The 25,169-nt window shown below is 40.6% G+C and overlaps 1 protein-coding gene across 1 annotated transcript in view; it reads left to right on the top strand.

The window, feature by feature from the left end:
• The first annotated feature begins 3,740 nt into the window (after nt 1-3,740).
• TRPC4 (transient receptor potential cation channel subfamily C member 4) overlaps nt 3,741-25,169 on the top strand; it is a 132,328-nt gene continuing 110,899 nt past the window's right edge. Inside the window, exon 1 of the mRNA XM_066176050.1 lies at nt 3,741-4,232. The gene's annotated coding sequence lies outside the window, so the exon portion shown is untranslated. The remainder of the gene's footprint in view (nt 4,233-25,169) is intronic.

Raw genomic sequence — 25,169 nt, 5'->3', positions numbered from 1 at the left:
AATAAATAGAATCATGTTTTCTCAAGTGTCAGAAACTTGAGTTTTGTCTAATGGTATTTAAGTACATAAATGGTAATACACTGAGTGATGTGAAAGACTTAATAGTATGGAATGCTTGGTGTGGGCTGGCAAGAACCATTTGCTGCCTGCGGAATTCTTTCTGGGAGAACTGCATGGTCGGTAACAATAGAATTAATGAAATTAACTTGTTACAGATTTCGTGAATTAGATTAATACAGAGAAAAAACTTACAAGTCTTAATCTGTGTACAAGTGTAGTCTTCAAAACAAACATAGAAAAAGAAATCTAAACTGCAACAAGAGGTACTATTGTACTGTGTGATTTTACATCATTGGTAATGAGAAACAGATTGGTAGAAGCGTATTTAAAATTAAATAAGAATAATAAGAAGTCTGAGACAATCTTCCTCCATTATTCTGAATTAATAAAAACTTATACAAATATTTTTAATAAATTGAAAAAATTATTTTGAATTATTGGTATAAGTTTCTTTCTTACACATCTAAATCTCCATCTTGGAGAAAATTTCATAATCTCTTAAATGTCCATACTAGTAAGAAAAGTTTTCATTAACACGTAAGGAAAAGGAGCTGAGACATAAAGATATTCTGTCAGCTTTTACCTGACATGCTTAAAATTTTTAAAATTTCTGCATTGCTTTTTCCTTTCTTCTTTAAACGTAATGAGGCAAGTCAACTTAACTGATTTGGGAAAAGTTATACGGAATCACAACTGCTGCAGTTGTTCTTACCTGTACTCACTAATATTAGAAGGTGAAATGAATTAGTATTTCCTAAATGGTCCAACTCAATCTTATTTTTCAAGCTGTCTTAAACCTTGTGTTTTTCCGTTCATGAAATAAAACCAAGAGTTTATGCAAGATATTTGCACAAACTGCAGAGAGAAGGGAAAATCCCAATCTGCTTGGTTTTTTTTTTATATATATAAGATTTGGCTGAATTGAAAATGGGCAGCACCTGAGCATGGGTCAGTAGGTGTCTTGAGAAGGAGGATGTAACATGGGATGTAGAAATGGAGAAAGTCCTAAGGGGAACTTATTTTGGTTTGCACTATGAGCAGATTAAAAAAAGGTACAATCATGCTGTTTATCGCCCCTAAAACCTCAGTATGTGATACAGGTTTCACAGAATGTTTAATTTTCCCCCTTTACTTCTCTCTCCTGACCACAGTATTTACTGCTGAGAAACATTTGGCAGCTGGCTACATGTCAGGAATAAAACATACTGGCATACACACAAAACGTTGCAAGGATCCTGACTCCACTGTCCTGAAACAGAGGTAAATTTCTGTTTACTTAATTCTCATCTGAGTAATACCACAGAGATTTTATCTGAACATTAGTTTAATAAAGAATTATAAGCTTGGGAAGACCCACGGGAGACTGCTAATGGGTTATGATATGTAAAATGCCAGAAAACATGAAACACATTGATAGTGCCATGTTGCACTCACCCCTGCCGAGTAGAAATGTCACAATATGCATAAAAAGGCATAGGAAATACTGTTAATTATAGAGGTATTTGCTTGTGAAAGATTAAATATTACACTCAAAACAGAAGTTGGCTTCTCATGATCTAGTAAGGAAATACATGGGGGAAAGAAAGCACTCTGCTCTGGGAAGTGCCTCTGAAAGTAAACTGTGATTACACTTCCAATCTGTAGCAACACAGAGCAATACCAGTGCTGTTGGTAGCCTGCATGAGAGGTACCAATGCTCCAATAATATTTTGATGTGCTCACATTGCCAATTCCAGTGAAATCTGATGGAGCAGCCATAGCCTTCATTGCAGGCTCTCTGGCCCTCTAGTGTGCCTCTGTTTACCCAGCTCTCTCTCCTTGTCTTTGTGTGGACATGCATGCATGGGTCTACACAAACATTTGCACATATGTATGTATAGAACGACTGGCTCAGCTTTCCAAGCAGCCACTTCTGGTATTTGATCTGTATACGAACTGACACGAGTTGATCTCACATGTTCCATTGACATCTCTTAGGAAGAGACCCGCAGAGACCTGCTACACACTGCCTGTACTGCTCAGTGGGATGGGGCTGCTTTCTGAGTAGGTCCCCAAAGACAGTATGTTTCTGCTGAAATCTCAGCAGTGCCTAACCTGGGGCACACCTTAAAATACGTATGCCAGTGGTTCACACAGCAGTCTGATGCAGAGACTTAATGCTGCAACAGGGGAAGTCCCAGAGCAGAGTCTATCTGGCATTTTCACTGCACAGCTTAACGCAGATTAATTGCATCACCTCTGCTGCCCGTGGAGGTCTGGTGGTCTGGTGTCTGTTCTCAGAGTTGCCTTCGAGTGCGCTGTGGCCGGCGGCTCCTTCACATCTGCTGTAGTGACATTTTCAGGCTCGCCTGCTTTGGCAAGCACTTCACTCCTCGATGTGCCCCAGTGAGGCAGGCGAAACACGGCCCGAGGGACACTCCCGTCCCGGCGGTGCAGGAAACAGAGGGGCTGCTGGCAGCTGGGCAGCCTGCGCGACACTGCACGCCTCGCTGAAACTCGGCCCTGCCCGGTGCTGCCCTGGGCTTATTTCATCCCGCTTCTCTCTCGAAGCCCCCAGGTGGAAGCTATTCATCCAAAGAGGCGGGCAAAGAGCGAAGCCGGTGGCATGCTGCCCGGTGGGGCCAGCCTTCCGGCGGCAGGGGAGGCAGGAGCGGGCCGGAGTTGAGGGATGTTCGCCCGGGCACGGCACGCTCTGCACATGGTGGCAGGTGGCCTCCTGCGCGCATTGTGTCCAGACCCCAAATAGGGGGCTGAGTCCAAATAGACATCAAATCATCATCATCATCATCATTATTATTGTTATTCCCAAACAAACAAACAAACAAAACTCAGCAAAGACATCGATGTTCTGTTATGCATCTCTCTCTCTCTGCACTTTGTTTCTTTTTCCTACCATTTCTACGCTCGTGCATTTCAGTTCTGTCACAATTTTTTAGGGAAAGGAAAAGTAAAGTGAGGAACTCGGTGTTGAGCAGCCTCATTCCCTCTGCTCCTCTGTTACCAATCTTGCCTGCGGCTCGGTCCCGTTAATGTCCAGGCCGGGCTGACCCGGGACAGCGGGCGAGGCTGGGGCGGCGGAGGGGCAGGGACCACCCGGTTGGAGGCTGCGCCGGGCGGCGCAACCAGGGGCAGAGCCTTTGCTGCGCCCCGGGAAGGAGCGTCGGGCGAGCTACCTGGACCAAACGTCGGCTGCGGGCTCGAAGCGCGCCGGGCGGGCCCCCGCGGAGGCGGACTCACAGAGCCCCACCGCGGCTGCAAGGAGCGGGTCAGGGCTTTCCCGAGTGCGGAGCGATGTAACGGCGAACTTTCTGCGGAGTCGAGGCTGCTCCTTGGTGCGTCCGCCTCCGAGCCGTCCCGAGCGCTGCGCGTTCTCGGCTCGCCGACGAGCCCCGCTCCGGCGCCTGGCGGGCGCCTTCTCGCTCCTCCTCGCCGTGCGCGGGGCGGCAGCCGGTGAGCACCGCGGAGCGCCCGGGGCGGCCTGTGCGCGGAGCCCCGCGGAGCCCGGCGCGGTGCGCGCCGCGGCCGCAGGGGGGCGCAGGCGGCGGGCGCGGAGGCAGCGCCGCGGGGGCGGTGGCAGCGGCGGCGGCGGCGGCGGCCGGGCGGGCGGGGGGCGGCGGGACGGCGCCCGCCGAGGCAGAGCCTTCGGCCGGCTCAGGAGACAGCGCGGCGGCGAGGACGGAGAAACGCGGAGTGTGCCCCTCCGCGCTCCTTCCGCCGGTATTGGGGTGTCTTTCCTCCCTCCCCGCGCCGCGCAGCCCTCGCTCCAGAGGGGACCGCCGCGTCGGGAGGAGTTGTTACTTTTTGCAGCCGGCATGAGGCTTTCCGAGGGAACAAGGAGACGCCGCGCTAAGCAACCGGGGAAGAACCTGCCTCTCATCTGTTGCAACAGAAATCGGCGGCAGGCGCGGTCCCCCCGGCCGGAGGTGATGGGCACCCGCTGACTCGTGGCGTGCGTCCGAGAGTGCCTGCATGTGTGGCAGACATGGAAAAAATAAAGTAAAAAATGTGGATAGTTCCTGAGTTGGACGGCGGCCAGTGAAATATAACAAACACCGTCTGAAGGGATTTAATTTACGAACGGGATTGAAAAGGGTACAACTTCCAGGGGAAAATGTGACTTGTTAAAACTGCTGTCGGAAGATGCCGGCTGTCAACGCAAGCACCTAAACCAAGTAAGTTCTCATCAACTTTGATCTATTCTCTTTCTGAGCCTTTGGATACCTTTTTGACCCTCTAAAAAAAAAAAAAAAAAAAAAAAAAAAAAAAGAAAAAAAAAAGAAAAGAAAGAAAAAGGACCCCCTGTGACTGTCTAAGGTAACTTTTTGCGCCGACGCAAGCAGCATAAAGCGACATCGTGCACGCCCTTGGTGATAGTCTGGAGGAGTATTAAGAGCTCTTCCTTCCTCTTGTATGTAATAAACGTATTTTTCCCTGGCAGCCGCTGCCGTGGGAAGCGGCATCCTTCGGTCGCTGGGTGACACCTGCAGCACAGCGGAGGGCCCGGCGGGCCGGAGGGAGCGGGCGGGGGCCGCTCCGCGGGGTAGGAGAAGGCTCCGCATCCTCCACCCGCGCAAGTGGGAGCCCCACCGGCCCGCCTTGGGCCCCGCGGCTGCTGCCAGCCCTGCCGGCGCTGGAGCAGCGCGGCCCCGGCAGCGCCAGACGGGAGTTCGCGTGTCACGGACACGGGTGGGTGAGGACCGCGCCGCCAACCGCTCCTGGTGCCCACCGTAGTGGCGGCCGCAGCTGCGGTGTCCCCGCAGGCGTCTCTCCCCGAGGGGACCTGGCGCAGTCCGCAGGAACCCTCCAGGGAAGGCGGGGGTCCTGTTAGGAAGCCCCCATGTGGGACCTGGAGGACGGCGAGGTGCAGGTGGCAGGAGCAGAACGGGGTGAAGTGGGCCGCGGGACGACTCCTGGAGCAGAGGAAGGGACTGGTGGGTTCATCCCCCGTGGAGTTTCCACGGGCAAGGCCCTGACACCTGAGATGATGGGAGAGAAGCTATGGTCCTGTTGGGAAGAAGCAGCTGATGCTCTGGAGGTTTAAATACCGACAGAAATTCAGCACTCTACTGAGGCACACAACTGTATTCGTGGCTACAGTTGTCAAAACCTACAGAGTTGTTAATCTAATACTTCCCTGTTTTTTACCAGAAAGTATCATTTATGCACTTTTGTTTTACTGGACTTAGTTGAGTGACATCCTGTTAGCATGGCAACCAAATCTTTGATTTCTCTACACATGACTTGTGAAATGGCTCTTCCCAACATTACAACTCCTTTCAGGTCAAAGTAAATAAAACCACCTTCTATTACATGTTTTTGTTACAGGGAATGGGTATTTCACAAACAAACAACAACAAAAAGTAAGCGACAGAGATACATGTTGGTTTAATCTAAGAAATTTCTAAGAAACAGTGTTTATAGAGATTTTCTATAGAATGCAGAATAGACAGAATGGGAAATAGTTTAAATTCTACACACTAAATATCAACATTGCAGTACCTTTTAGTCCATTTTGCTTGAAATTTCAAATTTAATTGTATTGCAGTGGCATGGAGCTTTTCAGTGTTTATGATACTTGCTTCAAAGTCCATGCCCGGATAGCTTAGCAAGGTTTTCTGTGCAAGCATACTGAATTTTCCATCAATTAACCTTATTCACTTAAGCAATAGTTTTGTGTACAGTTAGAGAAGCCAGGCACCATTGAGAGTGCTTTAGACCTGTTTTAGAATAGCAGAAATTCTGGAAGACCTGAATTTATGCCCATTTCTTAGGCAAGACTCAGAAATAAGCCTTATCCTTCAATATCAAAATAGCTGAAACCAATCACAGTTTTTCTTTTATTGTTGCCTTCTACACTAAAAGGCCTTGGTTCTGTTTGTAGGAGGATGGCATTCTTCACTGAGGTTTTTTTTTTGTTTGTTTTTTTGGGGTTTTTTTTCCCTCTTTTTTCTTCTGTTATTCAGACTTAGGAACAGATGAGACTCTATTTGGAAACAGGAAAACAAAAATATGTCTGTCTTTTAAATTTAACTTCAGCCACTTACTCTGACTCTATGTATAGCAGTCATTGCCCTTAAAATAGCTCCAGAAAAAAATTCCATTTCTTCTTATCTCATGCTATTTAGATCCAAATACTGCTAGCTGAAATTTAAGTGAAATTGAGTTCACTATGATTTTGATTATCTTTTTGCGATATCTTTGCTTATCTACTGAAAATGTTGGGTTCTGACCAATGTGGCTCTGCTCTTGGGGACAGTGGACTTGCATTTCTTCAGTGTGGACAGACTACCAAGTAGATATTGAAAGACACATATAGAGAAAACAGTTAAGGGATTAGCTTTCACCTTTGTGTGTGTGTGTTTATTGCCTGACTTAAATGACAAGGAAAAATGTGCATGACTGCTTCTCCCAAGACCTGAGACCTGTCTCCATACCAGCACACTGTTTAATCTGTCAGCTTTTTCTGGGCTTTGATTCACTGGAGTGAGATTGCAAAATCAACAAGGAAAATCTTGTGTGGCATCTCTTCTTGCCTCTGGTGGTGCTGGTAGTCAGTGTTAAAAGGGACTGAATTAATTTTGAAAATGATGTGTAAGTCACCATAACTTATTTTACTGAAAGGCAGAATAGAAGCAGGAAGAAAAGACTCTGTTATAAACTGTTTGAACAAAAAGCAGATAAAAATAGATGGAGTATTGTTCTATTCAGACATTTAATGGCTTTATGAGTGTCAGATTTATCATTACTTTTTCTATTCAGTTTTAAGTTGTGTTGGATTATGTTCTTGTAACTTTCTCAAATACTGTGTTCTTAATTACTGAAGGAAGGTTGAAGGTAAAACTGTGTGTGTAAATCAGTCTTCCATCACCATGTTTTGTGACAAAACAAAATTCCAGAAACCATCTGTTTTAGAAGTCCTGAATCATTGACAAAGAGAAGCCAAACTTGCCCTTCATTTATTACACTGACACTGCTTTAAGTTGTATAGCATAGTGTTAGTGTAACGCCATGAACAATGATGCCAGGATCTCATGTCCACTTTGATTTGTTACTGGAAAAAAAAATCTCCTGACTTAATACTTGTTAATAAATATAGTTTTATTAAGTGAATACCGGGGAAGGTTGAGCAAATTAAATCTTTCTGTAACAGATATGCATGCAGAAGTCCTTCAAAGGGGCATTACTGTTCAGTCAAATAGAATTTGAGACTGTCAAAAGAGGATCAACTAAAAATAAGACAATTTGTTTGCACATTGAAGTTTTCAAAGGAGTTAAAAGGTTTTTAGCATGCCGCAAAAACTAAAGTAACAAATAAATGACTTCGCTATTCTATCATGTTCTTCTTGGAGTTGTGGGCTGTTTTGGTTTCATTTGAGATTTTGCTTCTTCCTTCAAATGTCTGTTTTGGTTTAAATTCTCAAATTACTTCTTCCACTCTTCTACAACCACACTTCTAGTTTAGATATTGACTGGTGTGAGACACAAATGGAAAATAATCTTGGATAAAAATTACTTTTTTTTTTTTTTTACAGCTAAGGTATTTTTCAGCAAATGTGGGCTGAAGTGGGACAGGAAAACTTCCTTAAATTTGAGTGAATTGTGCGTTTGTCCAAGATTATGAACCAATCAAATCTAATCTCTAAAGTCCATGAGAGTTTCTGCAGTTTCTTTGTCACTGAGTCTGTGCTTGATACATTCATCTCAAAAGCTTCTGACATACTTGTGCATGTCAGATGAACCATTTTAATGTTATAATCATATTATCTGGTATATTATACAGTGGGTAGAAAGGGGAACAGTAAATGGAGAAAGATTTTTCTCAGGGCTTTTTGGGGAGAAACATTATAGGATTCTTCTGGAGATGCTTTCCACGTATCATTGAAAACTTCTGAGGATCAGGCAGCCTTTCCTCAGGAAGGAAAGCCTCCATTCCACCCCTGGTGCATGGACAGCCCCTGATCAGTCAAGCCATGTGGTGGTGCCCTTAAGATCTTCCAGTCCTAGCTCAGCATATGCTGGTTTTCCATGATAAATGAGATCTTTTTGTTTGGTTTTGTTTTTTTAGAGTGGTTCTGGTACCACTGTTAAGGACCACAAGTACATCCTTCCTCGGCTCAGAGAATCAGAAAGCTTGTGCTACCTGTGTTGATACCCAAGACTCTACTGGCAAAAGAAGTCCTGGGCTCCTCTTGTCCTTGTGCCAGCTAGTCAGGCAAAGCATGGATCAGTTGATTGGAAGAGGACTCCAGCCTGCTGTCGATCTTGCAACATGCAGACTAACTTTTTGTGATACCTTTGATAACCCTGAACTGACATGGAATACCTGTTTGCCAGCTATCAGGATGAACCTGGAGTGTCTCACTTCCTTTCCTGGAAAGAGAAGGGCTGAAGCAGAGAGTAAACCGTCCTCTGTATTTGTCAGAGGATATATGTTCTTATATATATGTTAAATATTCTTATATATGTTCTTATATAACAGAACAAGCATCCTCCACAGGTGACTGTCTCTCTTTGTTAATCATGCAGCAAATGCCAAAAGAAGGAACCTTCCTTCTTAAGACAGATTTGCTGAATCCCAGCTGTGCAGAGCAGGCTGTGGTAGTAAATCATAAAGCTTGAATAAGCACAGAGGTCAGTAGATAAATGGTTACTATAATCAGCCTAAAACGTACATTTAAAAAAAATAACCAAAAAACCATGCATACACATGCACATGCTCCAAGCTGCTGTGCTAGCTTTTAAAAAATCTGTAAATAGCATGAACTCAGAACTTCTAGGAGTTTGCCAGCTGCCACCTCTGCAATCCAGTTTCCTTTCACAGAATTCTTCAAAACATAGAGTCTCATGCAAACTCTCAATAGCTACTTAAATTTTTGTTACTTTTCAGCTCAGGTGTCTGGTTCTCATGTCTGTCAGAGAGAGGCAGCTGCTGCCAAAGAACCCAGCAACTTTCTCAGTGATGGTTAAGTCGTGGAGGTGATCATTAACCCAGGTCATAAAGCATGAGAGGAGCATTAATGCAGCTCTGTATCCAGCCCAAAATGTATGGTTAGAAGTTGGCCTGACCTGAGAGCCTCACTACTCCTTAGATCTCACATCTCGTAGAGAGATTCAGGCATTCTGCCAGTAAAGACCTTCCTGAAGAAGACTCTGTGAGATTCACTGAGAATTCAGATTTCTTCTTCTAACCATCATTTAATTAAAGTACCCACTTGCATCAGTGCACTAGGTTAGCAGTTCTAGAGTCAATTCTATCCTGTTTGTTAAATTTAATGGATAAACTTTCACCAGTGATCCTCGTGTAGTGCCCTAAATCAGGGGAAGAATATCAAAGATTTGAAGATGAAATCTGTACTATTCCCTAGCATACAGAGGTTTTTAACAGATTGGCAGTTTGATGTGAGGCCAGAGAGTACTGCACTAAGGAGATAGAGCCCCAAGTTTACATTCAGTGAAAGTTGTATTTTCTTCTATATTTTTTCTTCTAAAAATTCATATACTTCAAATTTTTTTGACCATAAATATTGTATTCTGTGTGTTGATTCGCTACTTTCATTTCCATTATAAAAAGTAAACCAGACCAATTTAGTTCCTTTGAGTAAAGAAATGGACAATAGGATTATAGCAGAATATGAAGGGTCATATTGTGTCTAATTTAAGATTACTCCTAGTACATTTCTATATACTAATTTTAATAAAAAAATTTAATGGCAAATTTTGAAAAGCCCTAGAAAGGGATTTTTCCAGTGAAGGCCTGTGGGTTTTTTTTCACCTAGATACTGCAAATTTGATTGTAGTTGTAAACACCAACCACCTACATTCTTTGTACAATCACTGGAGAGAGACAGAAACCTCCTGTGAACAAACTCATCCATCCAATTTATACCTGACACAGAGTGAAAAGACATCAGGTATTTATTGTTGCTTATGGTTGTTTCATTTCACACAGCTGAAGTGAGGCAAGAAGAACCTTATCCTAGTGGTGTCAAAAACCCAAACAAACAAAAAACACTTTGAGAGGAGACAATAAATAGACCCTGATTTTCTTCTAAGGTGTCTTAACATCCTGTTGATGTTCCTGTTATTGATACAGACATCATAACAATAACAGATGTGTGCAACATAATTTCAATATCCTGTTGTCTGTTCTCAAAAATTTTAGGAGTTTGTGAATGGGTTGTGTAGCTGAGAGACGTCTTCTAGTTGTGCCAAGGGAACCGGGAGTGTCAGCTGGACTCTTGCAAAAGAAGAACACACAGTTCTGGGTGCTCACATCCTGCCTCCTCCAAGAGCAAGGTGTCTCTTTTCCAGAGAGAACACATTGTTTCTGTGGAGCAAGGGAAAGCAAGCACAGATTCTCTCTTCAAATGTTCTCAGCGTTGCCAGTGTGACCATGTGCCTTAGTCCACCAAATACAGAAATTATCTCTCAGTAATGAAATAGTTTTAACCGATGTTCATGTGGAAATGCTCATTATTAGTAAACACTTCAAAAGCAATCCTTCTGCTGGACTTCAGCACTCGTTGCTGAATGCATCCTGCCTATCTTCCACTGAAAAATAGCTAAAATATCCCATTTGTGTTTTATTTATACTGACAACTTTTTATTCTTTAGACTGGGAGAGGTACTGGGCATTCATTTCTGATGGTAATGATTTAAAGTTGTGAGAGTTGCAGTCAATCCCTTGGACTTGTTTATGCTGGCACAGTGAGTTGTTTTTTTAAATATGGAGTGCTCTGAGGTACACTTATACTTGCAACACCTCTGCAACACCACTGCAACACCACCACAACGGCAGGAATTTTGGCCATGAATAAGACCAAACCCAAGCTGCTTACAGAACAGTTGCCTAATTTGCCTTAAGCCTCTTAGCTACAAAGCTGTCATTCCAAACGCAGTAACTAACTGTTTGTCTTTGAGTTCATCTAGACACCGTAACGTCAGACCTCTGAATCTGTGTAGCCTTTAGAAAGAACTTGGTAACTTCATAGGGTGATTCATATGACATATCTTGAACAAAATTAATTGCCCTCTTCAGGGAATGCAGTTCTTTCTATTTGTAATGAAGGAAAATTGGGATGACAAACCAGCCTTCGATATCAGCATTTTGGGTTCCTGGCTTAGTGAATATGCGTCTCGGCTTTATTTTTCACATGTTTTAAATTGAAGTACTTTATTGTGTCACGTAATGATTAATAAACTTGCCTAGGTCTAATGTGAAGAATGTGTTGCACTATTTTTTTTAATCTGTTAAATAACCTGGTAACTACAGCACAGAGATCATGTATTTCAACTTGATGACATAGGCAGGTATTTGCACTAACTCCTAGTCAGTAACTACACTTGTATTTTCTCATAAAAGGCGTCATGCTTCCTACAGACCAATTGCAAAATAATACTTTGGTCTGTCCACTTACATAAAAATATTTTATTCATGATTGTTTAACTTAGTGATATTAACTTTGGACATATTTGTTTATGCACTGAGGCCAGTTGTGCCAAACACTGATGCGATTTGAGATGATTACATTTTTTTTGCTATAGTGTCTTTATGTAGAACTAAACTTCCACATAACTATTTTTGTTTTTATTTTTCTTTGTAATGTAAAATTTGCTTTTTTTCAAAATATTCGAACCAAGCAGACTGAACACGGGTTTGAATGTCCCTTTTTTTCAGTGTGATTTTGCCCACAGAGGAGGAAAGCAGGGGATGCTTGGTGAGCTGTGTTGCATTTCAGTTCTTGGCCACTAGTCCATCCTCAGAGCTGCACTGACTGACTGAACTAGCTTGACTGCACAAGCTGGATTTTATAAGGGTGGGTTAGTATCAAAGAAGGATTTCTCATTCATCCCCACTGAGCTTCCTGTGCACTCACTTCCTAGAAACCGTCCTCATTTTGCTACTGCTTGTGCTGGCTTAAAGACAATTGGGGACTTTTTCTCCATCAGAAGAATTCCTTTGAATTAAATGTAGACAGGATTAAGCTTTACAGGTTTTTATAATTAAAAAGATTCTCCAGTGCATAGGATCTGTATGTATGTCATCTGGATGTTCTGTTGTTTTATTTTGTTAAAGAAACATTACTCTCATAGCAGGGTATTTCCTTGCTTAGCACCCTTAATGAGGGGTTTTGCCAGTGTCGCCTTAATTGATGTGCTCCTGTGCATTCACCCATGGATTTCCTACTCACTTGATCAGTACATTAAGTCCAGAAGTAGTAGGTGAGCTCTTGTTGAGACTGAAGAGGGTTTCATTTGTTTTTAATGGCAGCAAGATCTGCGGGAAAGAAGCAATCAGCTGTCGCTGAAGAGAGGTTTGGGCCAGCAGTATCTGTGTGTGGGTCTGTAGGTCTCTGGGATATGTTCAAGAAACTCATTTTCTGGTTAGTCCTCAGAGCCTTTGAAGTTCTTCAGGGCATTGCTACTAATACCCAATACACAAGTAATTTAGGACATACTATCTTGCACTACCCAAACTCCTCAAGAAACAAGTAATTTAGGACATATTATCTTGCACTACCCAAACGCCACATGTCAAGGTCCTTATTTTCAGAAAGAGTCATTACTGATTAGTGATTCTTCTCAGTGATAATCTACAACCAGGCTTCTGTTAAAACCAAGGTTTGCTGAATTTGGACCAGATAGCACGGGCAAGAGTGGGACTTTGAAGAGGATAGAAATAAGTTGACGTTTCAAAACAAAGGTGGAAAAAACAGTTAGTGTTGTCATTTCAGAGCAAACAAGGAAATAAAGGTCAACGAAGACCAGGACTCTTGAGAGACTTTAGCACACTCAAGTAGGTCAGCTCATGCTCAGCTTCCCCATGATACTCCCAGTGACAGTTAGATAATAGACATTTTTAAGGGCTTGATTTTCTTTTGGTAACATAATGGATTGGTTGACATGTCTACTGGGGCAATGTAGCACTTTATTAATCTTACTCCATTAGTGCTTTCTTGCCTAATTGCCTACTTACTGTTATTTTAACACTCTTTACTCAAACCCATTGCTGAAAAATAAAGCCTACAATAAAAATTACCTAAACCAATCCACCACTCATGATAGCAAAGCTTTATGGCCAGCAGATGAGTTAATTAAATTTTAAGAAGTAAGATGCTTTCTTCTAATTTAGCCTTAATTCAAGAAAATATTCAAGCATAAAGAAGCTCTGGTGTTCTAATGAAAGCAGCTTCAGAAGGTTAAGCATTGGCTTCATTCCTCTTCTTAGTATGAGACATTTTCACATTTTCCTTAATCCAGGTTTAAGGAGTATAATTTGAAAGTTCAGGTGAACACTTTATATATGATAACAAAGAAAAATACCAATAATGCACAAACCAACATCTCTAGCAATTTCTCAGGTGTTAGAAACATATTAAAGATGTTTGTGCTTTGCATGTTTGCATTCTCCCTTGGAAGTATGACGTTGGTTCAGATATTCAACTCATTGTTCAAAATTTCTCCCATTTCTTTAGTATAACTCCTTGAGAAAACTCTTTTTATGATGTACTTTTGTTATATAAGGAGCTGTCATTTAAAAAGGCCATTTTGTAGCCAAAGATGCCATGTTCAAAAACTCTTTCAGATGCTTTTGCATATTGTAAAGGTTCCTAAAATCCCAAAAGCTTTGTGCTTTTTCATTTATTTGTGTATTTATTTGTTGTACATTCCAACTATGTGCGCTCTTTGGTCTTAGGGAAATATTAAGATCACAAGTGAATTTAGGATGGTGGTAATGGTCAAAGTAATTTGAAATTACACCACACTTATTTTACAAAATACAAAGTGAGACAATTGTGCCTTCTCATCAATCTACATATGGAAAGATGATGTAATTTTAGAAAATTTGTCCCTTTAGTTTCAAGAGAATTATAGTGCTCTGGCAGCTTCTTGTTTCTTCTCAATAATTGAGAAGTTTATGAAAAATATATTGTGTTTACTTTTCCACTCTGATGAAATCAATGCAACTACAAGTTGTAGAAAATCTAATCCAAAATCTTTTCATTGTTGAGTATTTTAGAAAAATATGTAATCCTGAAACATTCATCTGTTTGCAATTATTGCCGTCATTGCAGCCAGCATCTGTCCTGTGTAATATAAAATTTTCTCCATTCTCTGTGTAAAGACCTTTTTATGTTGCATTTTACAGATGCATATGTATGGAATATTCATGGAAGGAAGCAGTGAATCTTTGTTTTAAATATACTGCTATAGTTGACAAGGTCTAAAATCTCACTGCATCTTATTTTAAGAATTCCTGCATCTTTCCATTGCTGGGAAGTTGACTTTAAAAATGAAAATCAACTAGGGAATGACAGGTGCAGTTTTTAAACCAAACTTTTTTTTTAATAATCTTTAAAATATTCAGGAGCCATTCTGAACAGGATTTTATAGAATTGCCAAAACCCGACTTCCATTTCAAGGTTATAGCACATCAAATGGAAAAAAAAATCAGTCTTGGAAGTTTCTAATATAAGTAGAACTCAAATGTACTATTACATATTCAGTATGTTCAAGCTGTTATGGGTTTTACGTTTTTTCTACTTACGTCAACTGTGAAACCAGACTTTGTATTATGATGGAATGATTTCCAGGTTTATGGATGCTCAAATTGTATTCTATGCCAAAATATTCACATTTATAGATCCTTACAGTTTTGTGTGTATATGCATATAGAGCTTTATACACACACATAAGAGAAGACAACATGTTTATTTACATGTAAAGAGAAACATTTATGTGCACTGTGTAACTGACACACGTGAAAAGTTAATATTTGCTCTGGTGACTGAAAGAGAAGAGCTGCCCAGAGTTCAGGAATGCAGCCTCTTAAACTGTCCGTCTTTTGTGAGCGCACACAGACTTACATCACTATCTTGTTGCCTGGGAGTATTTGTCTCTCTGCACTTGTTTATAAGATTTAAGAACTAAGTGACTGAGTCCAGCTCTTGGCCAAGTATGGCTTCTTTGCCACCCCAAACAGAGAAGAGCTGTGAACTTCACTTAATGGCAACTTACCAGAGCATGGAAAATACAGAGGCAGTTACTTTTCTTGTGAATTTAGAGATTCCCAGGAAGCAGAGGCTTCTTAAAAGCCAGAAACTTCTATCCGTGGGGCTGACAGCTCTGACACTCTGCAAACTTAGACACAGATCCTACAAAGGAATTTTTTTCTCAAATCTAGTAGCAAATACAGCTTGACTAGGACTAATCTATTATCTTTCACTTTGTTTATTATCCAGGAGGATTTTTTTTGTAGGCTTTAATTTTGAAGTTATAACTCATGCAATTAAAAGCAGAACAGTCTATTAATCAGATTCATATACGTCTAAAAATAACATTTTTAATTTTTAACTGATCCTTAGGTGAACTGCACATGGCAGCTGTCAGAGAAAGCAACTGAAAGGAGGCAGAATACTCTTGCGCTGCACGGTTTCTAAACCTCCTCAAGAATCTGCTTTTGAGTGTGAAGACAAAAGTGTACATAATAGAAAAAGGAAATGTAGCCCAGAGAAGCTGTGTATGCCCCATTCCTGGAAGTGTTCAGGTTGGATGGGGCTTTGAACAACCTGATCTAGTGAGTGTCATCCTCTGTCCATGGCAACCTAGTTCCCATGAACTGGATAATTTTTGATGTCCCTTCCAACCCAAATCTTTTTTATGATTCTGTGATGTGATCCCTCAGTATCCTGCTGGATGTGTCACAAGGAGTCATTGCATTGGCAGAAGGCTGGGACCCAAATTGTGTTTTGTGATCTCCTTCATCCGAGTGTCAGAACTGTTGTGAGAACAGAGGAGGAGGATAGATATGATCACTGTGAAAAAGGGGGTTGCCGAGTAAGCAGTGTATATCATCTAAGCCAATGTAGAAAACATCATCCTGGCTTGACAGTTTCAGTTGCCCTGGGACATGCACCTGGTTATGGTCCTTGTTGATTGATTCAGAAAAACAGTAACTTGAAATCCCTGATAAATCTCCTTTGTTGGTAAAAGCAAAACCAAGATTCCATCTCTTTGTCTTAAATCTCTTGATCATCTCTGCACTTGCCTGTCTACAGAACACTGAGTAAGCTGCCCCCTTTTATTGCCTGGACCTATGAAGTAGCTGCACAGGGTGACTGCGTGTAAAAGAACTGGAAGGATCAAAGTCAGCCAATCCATTTGACTTCTCTAGGTAACCACGTTTGAGTTAGTCATAAACTGGTCCACAGAAATTACTTTTCAGTTCTTGATCTCACACGTTTAAAAGAGTACTTTAAAGTTTTAAGAATTGTCACACAAAAAAGTTAATTTTTTTCTGAGTCATTGATTATTAGTATCTGTCATCTGCAGATAATTTTTCCAGTTCCTTTCAATGCGAGCTGGTAATTTATGCATTGGAACTGGTAAATTCCTCGATTAACCAAGGATAAGTGCTAAGTGCTACCAAAATTAATGAAATGCAAGGATTTGACCTGGGCTGCCAGGTCAGAAATGAACATGGACAAAAGCTGCACACCGAATAGATTTGCCATCTTAAGTGCAGCTAGTAGCAGCTGTTCTGAAGAACAGATGAAGTCCACACTCATGTTTGCTGAGGTCCTTAAAGGAGCTAATTTGTTCATTGCTTGGGTGTTAGATTTTCACAGATACATTTTCACAGTTCATTCTTTTAACAGCCTTGTGCTTATTTCCTTGTTGATTTATAATCATATATTCAATTTTTAATAATCATAACTATTTTCTGTGTTGTACAAAACCCCCCAAACTATACAATGTCTGTCCTAGTGCTGGATGGTAAACAAACCTGAGAGTATTGGGTTTCCTTCTCCAGATGTAGATGCCAGTACAAATTAACTGTATAGTCCTTTTCAGATAAATAACTTTATTCAAGTATACAAGTGGCTGTAACCTCTGAAAAAGTCCTTAATTAAGCAAAAGATCTTAATTCATCATACCTTATTATCTCTGAACTGCTGACAATGGATCTGTTCCTGATCAGAGGGCTGAAGTTTCAGAAACTGTAGCAACTGAAACCCTCATCTTTCCCATTTTCCTCTGCTGCCTTATGGGGTTTCAGTAGTGGTCAGGAACATGACTGCAATTTTGCTATAATGGCAAAGCCAAGGAGAGGACATATCCAAAAATATATATGTCAAATTTTATTTAAAAAAATATTTTAAAAGGGAAAGAAGATTCTACAGGATTAAAGATATGAACTGGATTAGAGATGCGATGAGAAAGCAATAGTAATTAACACCTGTTTGAAAGACTTAACAGTTGTTTAATTCCAAAAGATTAAGAAACTGTTCAAGTAAAACACACAGACTAGGAGGAAGCACACCAGAGAATAGAAAAATACAGGAAAGATTTCCAAGAGGTTTCAGATAAAACCATGCGTTTGGTGAAGGGGAAAAGGTTCGCTAAAAGTAGAAGACTTGAGATTGAATAGTACAGTGAAGCTATATCACAGTGATTCAGAAAGGTACAAAAACCACTTTCTCTGTCATTTCCTAGTGCCAGCTAGTGAAAGAGGTACTACTAATTTGAGAGAAAAAGAGTTTTAGGCTATAGAGTAAGGAGAGCTATTGAGCTGCCCCTGTAGTGTAGCAATACTGTTGTACTTCTACAGACGTTAATTCTTCATTGCCTTCTGACCTATAGTATCTGGCACATTTAAACAGAAATCATTTAGTAGTTAATTTATTTATCATTTCCTTAACTCCAGCCTACCTACCTAAGTCAAAGTTTGCTTTGCCATTGACTTCAGCTGTGATCTCACTTAAACTTAGTAGTTTAAGTAGTTGTAATGCCTTTGATATTTTAGCAACGGTCAAGATTGAACGACACTGTGAGTGGTGGGACAAACTGGCTTGCTGGGGTGTTTGCAGTAGGGGATGGAACATTTTATCATATACCATTTTGGAGACTTCACGTGAAAGAAATCAAAGGGGACATGAGAATGTGCTTAAAATTTCCTGGGAAAGCACAGAGAAAACAAAATATGATAATACAACTGGAGCCTTAAATAACACTATCTGAGTGACACCAACAGTCAGCTATGTAGTATTGTGGATGTAATCCACAATATCTGCTGAACTGTAGCAGTCCTGGCAGCTTTTGAGAATCAAATGAATCATGTATTTGGGTGGTATAAGATTCTTAAGCGTATTTAATTATCTCTAGCTGTTGGATAAGAAGCAGCACAGACCAAGAGCTACACAGTGTCTTGGCAGTCAAGTAGGAGAGACTCCAAACAAAGAAAGACTTGGAACAGATCCCTGAAAATGAATATACTGTACTGGAACAGAAACATTAAGATAGGCAATGAAAACAATTTTTTTTTCTTTTTTTTCTTTTTTTTTTTTTCAAATAAAATCAATTGAAAGTGAAAGACTTGAAGTGTCAAGTGATTCAGATAATTTGTCTCTGTTTCTGTAAAAATTGTGTTGGTACTTCCTCTAGAAAAAAGTGTTGATTTCCTGAGTATTGGATATGTAAATCTCATTATTTGTGCGAAGTAACACAATGAATTTGTAAACTGTAGTGGATTACGATCTGGAGGATAATAAATGAAGAAAATAAACTGTGTTGATGTTATTGGAAATTTTTCAACTGATTTGAATACAGTCACAGTCCTACTAGATTGTGATTGAGATTTTTTTAAGCCTCGTAACATGTGTTTCACAGTGGCAAAAAATGTGTATCTATAGACAGGAGTACAGTAAGAGTACCTTCACTTGCTGTAGTACTTGGCTGGGTCTTTCTTTGCCAGATACAGTTTCTCTGTGTTTGCAATCCTCTGTGGGTTTCTGTTTCATCAAGTCTTCCAATTGTCTATGTAGCCCATGGAAAATTTTAGCATTTTCACAATCCTTCAGCAATGAATTCCTCTAGTAATTGCTTGAAGTCTCATCAGCTCTTTCTTGAACCTGACTCTTACTGCCTGTTTGGTTGCCTCTGGATCTCATACCTGAAGAGACAAGGAACAATTAATCCATGTCTGTCCTTTTCTTGACACCCATAATTGCACAGACCTGCATGACACCTTCTATCTGTCCTCCTTTCGCAGAGTGAAGATTTGTACCTTATTTAGTCATTGAGCTTCTGGAAGGGCTTCTGGAGATTTAATCATTCTGCTGCTCTTGTCTGAAAGTTTTCCAGTACTACTCAATTTTTTGAGATAAGGAGCCTAGAAAAACATGTTCAATCCTGCATGCTGCTCTGAAGCTACAGACACCTACACATTTGCATTAGATGAGTGAAGCAAATTCTGTTTAACAGGAAATGGGAATGGTAATTAGGGAAAATTCATCTCAGCTCATGGAAACCATGACTCCAAATTGTTTGCCTTGTCTCTTTTTATAAAAGAAGAGTTACAGAGTACTTCTTTTCCTGAAGCCGACTTGGCAGAGGTAGCTGAGGCATGTAGCTGGTCATAACTCATTTACGCATAGACAAGAAAGGATGATTTATAAAATGTCTTGTGTTTTGTTTATGTAAGTCTGTTTCAATGCTGGGAGCATAACTTTTATTCTCCTAATTGAAACAAAGACCAAACAGTGCTGCAAAACCTGAATCATTATCTTGTAGAAATGCTTGCTAATGCTAGTAATTAGTCCTTTAGTTCCTGTGCATGTGTTAAAATTCTGCTGATTACTAAGTGTAGCATATGTACCTAACGGAAATTGTAGAAGAACTTTGTTATTCCCTTGAATTTTCACAGTCTCTGCCCATCTGAACTTGTTGTTCTGAGTTTGTTAAAAATGATCTCAGGCTGTGGAACTGTAGAATTTAAGAGAATAGGAATTTTCTGAGCAATGTAATACGGAAAATAAGAGTTAGGAGACTACTCACTGAGCCATGCAGAATCCCTGTTCTTTTCTGTCTTTTGCACTCTAATTGCACGTACCACAAAGTAAAAATCCCTCTTTTTCTTCAAACTTGAAGTTTATGATTTAAGTGTTTTTATCTTCCAAGACATCCAAAGAAAGTAAATCAGAGATCCTTTAGCAAAAGTTTAACTGTTCATTTGTTTTTCCAGTTCGTCTGTTGGGAAAAGGAGTCATCATTTAATCTCATTTCTCTCACATCCACCTGAAAAATTTACAATTTATATTATAGGACTGTTGAGATGCATTTATAATCAAGTTCCCCTCAGCTGGCAGTGACAGAAACATAACCCAGCCATGAGCTCGCACAATTCTGATTTTCACCAGAGTAATGTTTGAAAGCTCCACGCATTCCAAAGGGTGATGTCAATTCCTTAGCACTGAAAGGTGCTACCTTTGTCATTGTATATGAACAGCCAAAGTGGAGGGAAGCCTGAGTAGGCAGAAAGCCTATGGTCAATACATTTCCAAACTTTGAGGAACTATTAAACTTGAAGGTGTTTCACTGTATTATAATGGATTTTTAATTACAAGCAATACAAAAATAATTTGATTCTGTCGTGTTTCTCTGTGACAGGGCATTAGAGGTGATAATCTGGCAGTTCAGAAATGCCACAAAGTCTGTATCTCATGTCACTATGTTATCTGAATACAGCACCACTGTGTTTTACATTTTGTCATGTTGCTGGGTTCTTTGCTCAGCAACTGCACTGCAAAGCTCATTCTGCTCTTGATATGTTTTGATATGGGATTGACATATTCACTTGATTCCAGCAATGCTCTGCATCTTCATCTTACTGACTTAGATCACACCCTTTGACAACTTTGCAAACCCTTGGGATGTCACACATTTGCATTACTCCTTCAGAAGGGAAAAGACTCAGCCTGCATTGGTTTACTTGGGTCCTTACCAAGGCTGCAGTCCTTCATGTACTACCCCAGCATGGGTCCTCCCATGGGGTGCAGTCCTACAGGAAAAGGCTGCTTCAGTGTGGGTCCCTCACAGGGTCACAAGTCCAGCCAGGAAACCTGCTCCAGTGTGGGCTCCCCTCTTTGTGGGACCACAGGTCCTTCCAGGAGCCTGCTCCAGTGCAGGCTTCCCCCAGTATCCCAGCCTCCTTTGGGCACATCCACCTGCCCCAGAGTGGGTCTATTTCACAGACTGCAGTTGGGTCTCTTGCACCCTGATGGACCTCCCAGGGCTGTGAAGCACAGCTGCTTCACCATGGTCTGCACCACTGGCTGCAGGAGCATCTCTGATCCAGCACCTGGAGGACCTCCTCCCCCTCCTCTCAACTGACCTTGGTGTCTGCAGGGGTGTGCCTCTCACTCTTCTGTCCAGCTGCTGTGGTGCACCCATTCTTCCCCTTCCTAAATATATTCTCACAGAGATGTTACCACTGTCACTGCTGGGCTTGGCCTTGGCCAGCAGTGGGTCCATCTTGGGACTTGGGCTGGCACTGGCTCTGTTGGGCATGAGGGAAGCTTCTGGCAGCTTCTCACAGAAGCAATCCCAGCCGTTTTCCCCCACCCCCATGAAAATCTTGTCATGTAAACAAACCCACTACAGCCCAAGGCTTAGCTGCCCTAAACTCATTATGCTATTTCAAAACCAGCATTTCTTACATTGCATCTTAATGTCTCTCCAAGTAAAAGGTCTCAGTTCTGATTAACCAGTTTCTTCCTTTTCTTCTTGATGTTATTGTGCTTACCTGCAATGGTCCAAAGCAGATGTTATTTACCCGGAAGAATCACATTTTCTCATGGCATAGTTATTATTAATAAAACCCCATTATAACAGAGGGATCAGTCAATGGTTAGTTACATGTTATCTAGTTTTATGAACATGAATAAAGAAACAGAAGTCCAAAATTTTAGTTATTCATTGTTGTAAAATTTAAAGTAAGCATTTTTTCATTTTAAGGCTGCTTGAAATGAAAAGGTATTTACACATACATTTTGTATTATCAATAGAAATTATTAGCTTGTGCGTGAGAATCAAGAGAGAGTCATAAAGAAATGGGGGAAGAGAGAATTCCTATTAGCCAAACTAAATAGACCTCTCTGCTTCATCAGTACTGCTAGAAGTGTATCTAATGAAGGAACAAAGCACAAAGGCAGACATTGGAAATATATTCCCAAGCAAGACATCTAGATCTTGCAATTGCCAAGATCTAGCATAGCATCATAAATGTTAATGCTATGACTGGAAGAGGGAAGAAGAGGGCAGGAAAATGAGCAGGAGTCATAATAGTGACAGAACAGGGAATAAGTCATTTTTCCTGAAATGGACTGCTCATGTTACTGGATATGAGCCTGTATCTCATTCTCATTATCAGACTGTGCATTTGCAAGGTGTAAATAATAACTACTGCCTTGGAAAAAATTATCATACTTTTTAAAGGGACATAAAAACTGCAGATGAGTATGGTTGGACTGAACATTTCATGTAGCTGGCAGTAAAAAAGAGAAAATACCAAAAGGAAGAGTCATAACCCATGCTGAGTTAATGGTGGGACTCAGTGATCTCATCTTCTATGAGTCTGTAATTTGGATTTTTTGCAGTGCTTTTGGTATGTGGTCAGAAAAGTTAAGAACTGGAAGACCATATATATAAAAATTACTGCCAGGAGTTACTTCTAGCACAGAGACTGTAGCAGACTTAGAGCAGCAAAATGTATAGTAAGCACTGTAGTGTGTGTGGGTGGTGCTACTTCTGCCATTTATAGGCAATAAATACTATTCACTTTTGCTTAAGAAAGAATACTTAAAATCACACAATAGTTGTCATAGTGTAACTAAGAAGCCAACTTTTACAAATTTTACTACATTGCTTGCTGTTCATAGCTAAAGAATCTAACACTAAGCAATTACTTCTTATGGACAAAATTTCTAGATATTTTAGCCCAGGGCATATTTAAAAATGTGGGGAAAAGAAGGCTTGCAATGAGAAAAACTTTAAAAATTTACACAGATTTATTTGAAAATAATCACATCTGTGCTGCTCACTTGGGTGATACTAAGTACCAGAACACACCTCCTATTTTTTCTTTAGAAAAAAAATCCTTTTTTAATTGAAATTCTTTTCCTAAGGCAAGTGCTGGCTTGTGAAATTGATAGCATTCAAGTAGTCTGGGAGAAGACAATTATTTTATGTAGAGCTTTATTTCATTAACAATTGTTACAGAAGCCCAACATTTTTCTCCCAATATCTTTTCATCTCTGAGTGTTTTCACTTAAACAAAATTGTTTCAAACGTTGCATAAGAGCATCTGGTCTGTAATTTTGAAAATCTCTGTGTGTTTTTTGTTTAATGCATATAAAGACAGAATCACAGAATGGTTTCGGTTGGAAGGAACCTTAGAGATCACCTAGTTCCAAAGCCACTGCCATGGGGTGGGACACCTTCCATTAGACCAGGCTGATCTAAGCCTGGCCTTTAAGACATCCAGGGCAGGGGGCATCAACACCTTCTCTGAGCAACTTCTTCCAGTGCCTCACAACATCATAGTGCAGAATTTTTTTCTAATACCCAATTTAAACATACCCTTCTGCAGTTTAAAGCTGTTGCTTCTTGTCCTGTGGCTATCTGCCCATGTAAAAAATCACTCTCCAGCTTTTTTTATAAGCTCCCTTAAAGTACTGGAAGGTTGCAAAGAGGTCAACCCTAAGCCTCCTCTTTTCCAGGCTGAACAACCCCAACTCTCTCAGCCTGTCTTCATAGACAAGAGCTCCACCCCTCTGATCATCTTGATAGCCCTGCTTGGGACCTGCTGTTGCAGATCCATGCCTTTCCTGTGCTGGGGACCCCAGAGCTGGATACAAAACTCAGTTTGGGGTTTCAGGAGAGTAGAATAAAGGGGCAGAACCATCTCCCTCATCTGCTGTTCCTGCCTCTTTTGATAAAGTCCAGGATTATCCCAAAATAGTGAGGCATATGTAAATACCACACAATGTATGCAATTATTTCAAAGTAAAATACTGCCTTATTAAAGTGGCCACAGTGGTTGGTATATATGACCACAAACATTCATAGTTGAACAGAAGCTTCAGACTTTGGTAAATAATAGTAGATATGATTTGTAGAGCTCAATTTTTTTTTTTTTTTTTTTAATAATAGGTAGCACAAATATTTTTGATCCAGACTGGTATGTTTGTGTGCATTTTGGATGTATATATGAGTAGGTCCAATGGCTTCATCCTAAAAGATTTCTAATTTGTGAATATTGACTTCTAATTGAGTTTTGAATCAGGTCAATGTGCAGGTCCTTCATGGCGTTCAGCAAGGGCAGTATTGGCCTATTTTCCACCAGCTGGAATGAGTCTAAAATCTCCTCTGTATGCAGCTCTTCCAGGTAAAATCAGTTTCACAATCCTAATTCTGTGAGTCACTGGACAAGGTGACTCACCCAGTATTACCCAATGGTATCTTGAGTTCCAGCCCAATGCTTTGCCCACCAGGTAACTGAACAGAAGTACAGCTGTTCTGAGATCTTTTGTTCCCCTTCCTAAGAGTCTTTCTAAGCATGTTATATAAGCATGTTCTCACCAGCACAACTGTGGCTATATATGAGTGTATATATAGTTCTGTGATGAGGAGCTGCTTGCAGGAGTTCTCTTACTCAGTTTTGCAGTATCTGTGGCTTTTTTGGCCCTTTGAATGGAGGTGCAGGGGGTATGAGCCATTCTTCTGGAAATAAAACATATTTTTCATTCCTAAACAGGTGCTTGGGAGTTAGTTTATGTACACAGTGATCTCAGAGGCTCCTTTACTTTTAATAGTTCAGGATGAATGTCTTAAGGAGGAGGAAAAAATAGAATGTAATGTGATCTGTAAGTTCAACAATTCCACAAAAAAATTTTTTTAGAGAGGCCAAAATTAGATTCACTGACTACACATTTATTTCCTTTTAATTGCCCTCCCTTCTTGCATTTCAGAGAAAATTAACTTGTATTTACATTACAAGTTGCTTTTATGTGCTGGCTTACAAAAATAAGAACTCTCCACAAGCGCAGGAAGAAATTCTCCTCTGAATACTTTGTATCATTTAGCATTCAAGGATCTAAAAATGTGGCACATTTCTTGACATCTTATACATAATTTTGTACCTAAGTTCTGGAATTTATTATTCAGTCTAACTGAGATCCTTGTGTAGGGCAGGGTATGATGTAAAAGTGAAACAGAAAGTTTGTAAGTAGATGTAGCCAACAAAATGACCTGAAGTAATGGTTTCCTTA

Source organism: Chamaea fasciata, unplaced genomic scaffold (assembly GCF_029207755.1).
Source record: "Chamaea fasciata isolate MVZ Bird 193981 ecotype frontalis unplaced genomic scaffold, bChaFas1.0.hap1 SCAF_2, whole genome shotgun sequence".
NCBI lineage: Eukaryota > Metazoa > Chordata > Aves > Passeriformes > Sylviidae > Chamaea > Chamaea fasciata.
This window is presented reverse-complemented; position numbering and strand designations above follow the sequence as displayed.